Below are 7,492 nucleotides of genomic sequence, written 5' to 3'. Positions count from 1 at the left end.
GAGACTACGAGGACAGCTCCATCCTCCCCCTCTTCGACAGCGACTCGGAGCCCGACTTTGTCGATGCGCCGCAGTACCACCACCACGCCGCCGTCTTCACGGCAACTGGCGATGCACGGCCGAACGGCCCCTTCACCACGCCGCTCCTGTCGACGACGCCCGCATACGACATCGAGGCGCACCGGGTGGCTCTCGAGGCGCAGAGGAAGAAGGAGCTCGTCGGGCGGCAGAAGTTCCGCGTCGAGCAGGAGTCGACGAGAACATTGTCGACCCCGGACGGGGCGGCCCGTGTCAGGAACAACGGCGCCCCGGAGTCGAGCCGAGCGGCCGCCGAACGAGCAACCAACAAGAAGAAAAACAATTCTAATAGGCGTCGTAGTCATCGACACCAACAATAGTTGGTGCAGGCTTTCACCCGGAGTCTAACCCAACCGCGAACCTCAGGGAACACGAGGGGAATAGCCAGGGGGTGGAGAAATAGCCGCCGCCAATGTCCTTGATGCCCAAGCGGCTTCGTCGGCGCACCGTCCGGCGGCAACGATGCGGGGAAAGGGAGAGGAAGGGACATAGAAGTGGCGGCGGTAGGGTTTCCCCGTGTCGCAGAGGAGGTCGGCGGGGGGTCAAATATGCTACTCCCTCCGATCTAAATTAATTGACTCCATTTTATTTAGATACGGTATGAAGTATTTTAAAGGGATAATTAGATTTTTTTTGAAACAAAGGGAATAATTAGATTAAACACCATATTATTTGCAGCTAACCTAAAGTGAATGGCCGCACGCCGTCCCTGTCTCTTTTCCCCGTGTGAATCTCTCCAAGAAAAAGAAAAAACAGATTTCCCCAAATTGGCCATGTGAATCTCTCCAAGGAAAACAAATCTCGTCCTTTATCCACGGACGCCACCAATACCCGACTCCACCGCTGCGCCGCCAACCACCGTGCTACCACCCGTCGCCTCCCACCCGGCCGGCGGCCGCTGTTACCGCCGACCACCTTTGACGGTATCAACCCTCGCTTCTTCCGGTCCCACGTCGGCATCTACGGCTAATCGCCGAGCAATCAGGCACGTAAGTTACCAATGGATGTCTCAAATCTTCTATGATGTTCTTTGTTGAATCTTTGAAATTTATTCAGTTTGATGAAATCGAGATGTATGTTGTTGTCGTTTTCTAGATACATGATATATTAGTACATGAATTAGACTAGTTTCGTTTTATACAGTACTAGTGTAAATTCATGTAATTTTGCAGAAAATTTCTCTGCCCTTCAATGTCAATACGTGTAAAATCTTTTGCTCTTGCGTTCTGTACTTTCAGTTTGCTGAATACACACTAGAGTTTTCAGCGCCCATGGATGCCTAGCATTATAGTGAGTGCAGTAACTATTTTTTTTTTGTTCACAGTGAATCAATGGATTTGAAACCTATAACAGAGTTACTTCTTTTCCCTAGACCAAGTAACAAGTACCTGGCTGGCGTAGATGGTTTTCTTGAGTTTGCATATATGGGAAAAAGTACTGATGACAAGATCCGTGGCCCATGTGTTAAATGTGTCAATTCATTGTTACTGAAGCGTCAAGAGGTGTATGATCACTTAGTTTGCCATGGCATTTCAGATGGATATACTGTTTGGGGCTGCCATGGTGAAACAGCAGCATACATCTCTAGTAATAAACATGGTAAAACTGCACAATACATCTCAACTAAGAAACAATCACGGTCACAGTATGAAAGTACAAAATCTAATATGTGCCAGCTTGTCGAAGATGTTTTTAGAGAACCTCCAGTGACTGAATCCAAGACCCAAAATCGTTCTGAACCAGGACCAGATCCTGAATCCCAAGCTTACTATGACTTGGTGAGAGATGCAGATGAGCCTTTATGGCCAGAGTGTGAACTATCTATGCTTTCCCTTTTTGTTATTCTCTTCCACATAAAAGCCACTAACAAGTGGAGCAATAAATCTTTAAACGATCTGCTGCCTGTCCTACAGAAAGCAATTCCTAATGGTAAGAATTTGCCTAGTACATTTTGTGAGGCTAAGAAGATTGTGGGAAAACTTGGGCTTAATTATGTGAGAATCCATGCATGAGGAGAAAATGTTATGTTTATCACTGCATATCCGGTCAAGTAGTACATATACAGATCGTGTACAAACAATGGCAAGCCCAGATCGTGTACATGTGTCATTAATCTAACAAGATGATTGTTCTGTATATGCCACATCCGACTAGAAGTTATTGTACTGAGTTATTACATAATTAATACTTGCTATATGCTTCTCTCTTCACGTTTTCTATGTTCTTTTTTAAACAAGTTTGTTTGATTTGCAGAGCAACCAGGTGTTTTTCAGGTTGTGCCTACCTGACTAATTTGCATGTGGAGATTAGAAGGATATTTCTGAACTGGCGCATGAAGCTATGGGTTCTATTAGTGAACTTTCATATGTTTGCATAGTTTTTGCTCTTTGAACCTGAAGCTTGGAAAATTTCAGAAAATTGCTACTACGTTAAGCCTCATGTATCACAGATTTTTGTTGGAACCAACTAGACTTGTTAAAGAATTGTTATGTCTTGCTGAAATGGACTTCTTAAGTTATGTGCGATGTTTGTTCTGTGTGAAAACCTGAATGTATGATTCAATTCTTATGAAACCGTGGGTGTGTGTGGCTTGTGTCTTGCACTTGCAGCTGGGTGCTAACAATCCTGGTCCTAGGACAAGGCGGGCCAGAGGGCTGTCTGTTCCGTAAAACCAAAGGGCCTCCAAGATAGCACCTACGGCGTGAAAGCAATCTGTAATCCGGGTTGAAATGGCTAACGAACTGAAATGCGTACTGCACATCGAAGTGACTTGCCATTTCGCCTGGTTTTGCGTTATTTGAGATTAGATTAAATAAACGTTTAACGCATCAGCTTTGGGCTGCATCCCTTATAAATATTGGCCTAATCTGACCCAAAGTAGTAGCGGGCAGATCTATGAGTCCAACCACACAAAATTTTGGGCTGCATCTTTTATAACTACTGGGCTAACCTGATCCAAAGTAGTAGCCGGTAGGCCTTACATGCCTAGTTATATAATCTATGTGTTTTATATTAATTGATTTAAATTTGTTTACTCATATTTTTTTACAAACGTTTCTAAAAAATGTGAGTCAATTAATTTGGAATCGAGGGGGAATAAAAAATTTACAAATTTGGAGTATAATTTTTAGAATGTAATTTTTTCCACTAACCTACAATTTTTACAAATTTTAAAAATGGCTACTTTTTCAAAATTTAGAAACGTACCTCTACGATTCAACATGTATGCTCTCATTTGCTGGCGGTCTTCCATTCCTTCATGAGTATTAACGTCAATTACTTAATTTTAAATGGTAAATTTTAAGTGTGTGCATTTGGCATGAAGTCTTCAACTTATCCAAAACTTTGCATATAATTTGTCAATACTATATTTACCAAAAATGTATAACATTGATAAGTGGACCACATGTGTAAGGTAATGGTGATATAGACATGCAATTAATTTCAGCTCTTTTATTTGCCCCTATAATAGGGCTTGTAACACTATGCTCGAGCACATGATTATGTGTTACTTCTAGGTAAGCTTGTAACACACTCCCACTAACACACACCTACATGTTACTATGTCACAATACTTGTAACAGATCACCTCTAACATATACTTATCTGTTACTACGTTGATATTCTTGTAACACCTTTTTGGGCCTTATACGGTTTGTGTTACTGTCGGTCGGTGGCACACAAATGTTATGTTACTGTAATTTTACCTGTAACATATTTTACTATGTGTTACATGGTTGTGTTACCAAAGCTCTGTCTTGTTGTAGTGTTTGAATAAGGAGGCAATTTAATAGCATCAGTCAAAGGGATTTGCAAAAATAAAGGTTTCATCCAATCGCAAAATTTATTATAATGTTCCTCCTCCTTTGATTTTAGTTTCTTAGCAGGAAAAGGCATTTGCTTTTGAACCCAAGGTTCTCTTTCATTACCATGTTTCTCAGTAATAAAATCTTCTTTAGTGTACTTTTTATTTTTAGCAGGCTTTTCGAGTTCTTTTTCAACCTCTTCTTTATCAGGAGTATCATTCTTATCATTTTCTTCCTCATGTTCATTACCACTTTCAGTTTCAAGCATCGTAAATAGAAATACTATTAGGATCATTAACAGAGTTCAGAAGATTCTACAACATTCTTATGTTTCTTTTTCTTTTTCTTAGATGGAGCACTAGTTTTAATTAGTTGAGAATCTTGTTCAACTCTTTTGGGATGCCCTTCAGGATATAGAGGATCCTGGGTAGAGACACCACCTCTAGTTGTTACTTCATAAGCATGTTTTTCTTTAGAATTATTTCCCAACAAGTCATTTTGCACTTTAGTAAGTTGATCAATTTGAGTTTGAACCATTTGAAAATGTTTAACAAGTATCTTAACATCATTGGAGGTTCTCTCCACAATACCATGCAATTCACTAATAGCTCGAGAATTTTCCATTAAATGATTCTCTACTCTCATATTAAAGTTTTCTTGCTTAACAATATAATTATCAAATTCATCTAAGCATTGAGCAGGAGGTTTTGAATACGGAATATCTTCCCTAGTAAAGCGTTGAAGCGAGTGTACCTCAATCATGGATGAAGGGGGAGTTATCTCACATAAATCTTCTATAGGAGGTAAATTCTTCACATCTTCAGGTTTAATACCCTTCTCTTTAAGAGACTTCTTGGCTTCCCTCATATCTTCATCATTTAATTTAATCATACCCCTCTTCTTCACTATCGGTGTCGGGGTTGGTTCAATTGTAGACCAATCATCATGATTCCGGCCTATTTTAGCCAATAATTCTTCAGACGTCGTCCTGGAATTCTTTTCCCGAAAACACAACCAAGCACAACTATCCAGGTATGCCCTAGACTCAATGGTTAGTCCACTATAAAATATATCAAGTAAATCATGCTTTTCCAAATCATGGTCAGGCTGAGCTCTAATAAGAGAGCAAAATCTCGCCCAAGCCTCGGGCAATTTCTCTCCATCTTCCTGGTCAAAATTATAAATTCTCTCGCAAGCAGCATGTTGAGCACTAGCAGGAAAGTATTTTCGAAAGAAAACATCACGCAAGTCGGTTGGACTTTTAATAGAACCAGGAGGCAAATTATTATACCAAGTTTTAGCATCATCCTTTAATGAGAACGGAAAAATTTTAGCGACAAAATAAGTACGCATCTTGACATCATCAGAAAACACGCCACTAAGAGTAGATAACTCAGTCAAGTGTTCAACAAGCACTTTCTTTTTCAGTACCACAAAAGGGTGTTTTCTCAACAATAGCTATATGAGATAGATCAAGAGAAAAATCATAATCTTTATCCCTAATGTTTATAGGAGATGTGGCAAATTTAGGATCGGGAGATGGTTTATATCTAACGAAGCATGTTCTCGCAAGCAACTTTTTAATTTTTCTTGCATCAGTAGTAGCATTGCATTTTTCAATAAAATCATCATCAAGCTCTACATAATCTTCATCGAGATCATCACTAGAATAATCAAGTTCGGGTGATTTAACAGGTGTAGTAGCATTAGGAGTTTCAAGTATTTTCAATTTGTCTAGACCTAGCAATCGTAGCATCTAGAAAAGATCCCAATGAACCACTATCATCAAGCACAGCAGTAAACATTATCAATATTATGAGAATTTTCAGATTCAGCAGAAGTACCAGCATGTGAAGCATGTGGCGGTGAAACAAGTTTATCAATCACAGAGGGTGAATCAAGAGCAGACAGAGGTACTCGTAGTTGTACCTTTTCTTGTAGTGGATGGTAATATGGCGATCTTAGTATCGCGAGGTTTACCCATAATGGAGAATTTGCAGCGAACAATATCAATCCAAGTGAACTTCCAAATAAAGCTATGCTCCCGGCAACGGCGCCGTGAAAATAGTCTTGATGACCCACAAGTATAGGGGATCGCAACGAGTCTTCGAGGGAAGTATTACCCAATTTATTGATTCGACACAAGGGGAGACAAAGAATACTTGTAAGCCTTAACAGCTGGAGTTGTCAATTCAGCTGCACTCGGAAACAGACTTGCTCGCAAGAGTTTATCGTAGTAACAGCTTTATGGCAATGGAAATAGCGAAATAACAAGCAGCGGTGAAATAAAGACAAGCAGTAGTGATTGTAGTAAACAGCAGGATTAAAATACCGTAGGCACAGGGACGGATTTAGCGGGCGTTGCATGGATGAGAGAAACTCATGTAACAATCAAAGCAAGGGCATTTGCGTATAATAATAAAACGGTATCCAAGTACTAATCAATCAATAGGCATGTGTTCCATATTTAGTCGTACGTGCTCGCAATGAGAAACTTGCACAACATCTTCCGTCCTACCAGCCGGTGGCAGCCGGGCCTCTAGGGAAACTATCTGGATATTAAGGTACTCCTTTTAATAGAGTACCGGAGCAAAGCATTAACACTCCGTGAACACATGTGATCCTCACATCACTACCATTCCCTCCGGTTGTCCCGATTTCTGTCACTTCGGGGCCATTGGTTCCGGACAGCGACATGTGTATACAACTTGCAAGTAAGATCATAAACAACGAATCTTCATGAATCAATAACATGTTCAGATCTGAGATCATGGCACTCGGGCCCTAGTGACAAGCATTAAGCATAACAAGTTGCAACAATATCATAAAAGTGACATCTACGGATACTAGGCACTATGCCCTAACAATCTTATGACTATTACATGACCAATCTCATCCAATCCCTACCATCCCCTTCAGCCTACAAGCGGGGGAATTACTCACACATGGATGGGGGAAACATTGCTGGTCGATGGAGAGGCGTTGGCGGTGATGGCGGTGAAGATCTCCTCCACTCCCCGTCCCGACGGAGTACCGAACGGAGACTTCGGCTCCCGCGACGGAGTTTCGCGATGTGGCGGCTCTCCGGAGGATTTCCGGCGACTTCGACTTCTCCCCGTGCGTTTTCAGGTCGAAACCAATAAGTAGTCCGAAGGGGGGCGTCGGAGGCCGGCCGAGGGGGCCAGACCACATGGCCGCGCGGGCCCCCCTGGGCCGCGCCGCCATGTGGTGTGGGGCCCTCGGGCCTCCACCTCTCTTCCCCTTCTGGCTCCGTCAGTTTCCTGGTAAAATAGGGCCTTCTGCATAAATTCCGAGGATTTTCCCGAAAGTTGGATTTCTGCACAAAAACGAGACACCAGAGCAGTTCTGCTGAAAACAGCGTTAGTCCGTGTTAGTTGTATCCAAAATACACAAATTAGAGGCAAAACAATAGCAAAAGTGTTCGGGAAAGTAGATACGTTTTGGACGTATCAGGATCCTGACACATGATACGTCTCCAACGTATCTATAATTTCTGATGTTCCATGCTTGTTTTATGACAATACCTACATGTTTTGTTCACACTTTATATCGTTTTGATGCATTTTCCAGAACTAACCTATTGACGA

The sequence above is a fragment of the Lolium rigidum genome, chromosome 3 (assembly GCF_022539505.1).
Source record: "Lolium rigidum isolate FL_2022 chromosome 3, APGP_CSIRO_Lrig_0.1, whole genome shotgun sequence".
NCBI lineage: Eukaryota > Viridiplantae > Streptophyta > Magnoliopsida > Poales > Poaceae > Lolium > Lolium rigidum.
Note: the sequence above shows the minus strand (reverse complement) of the source record.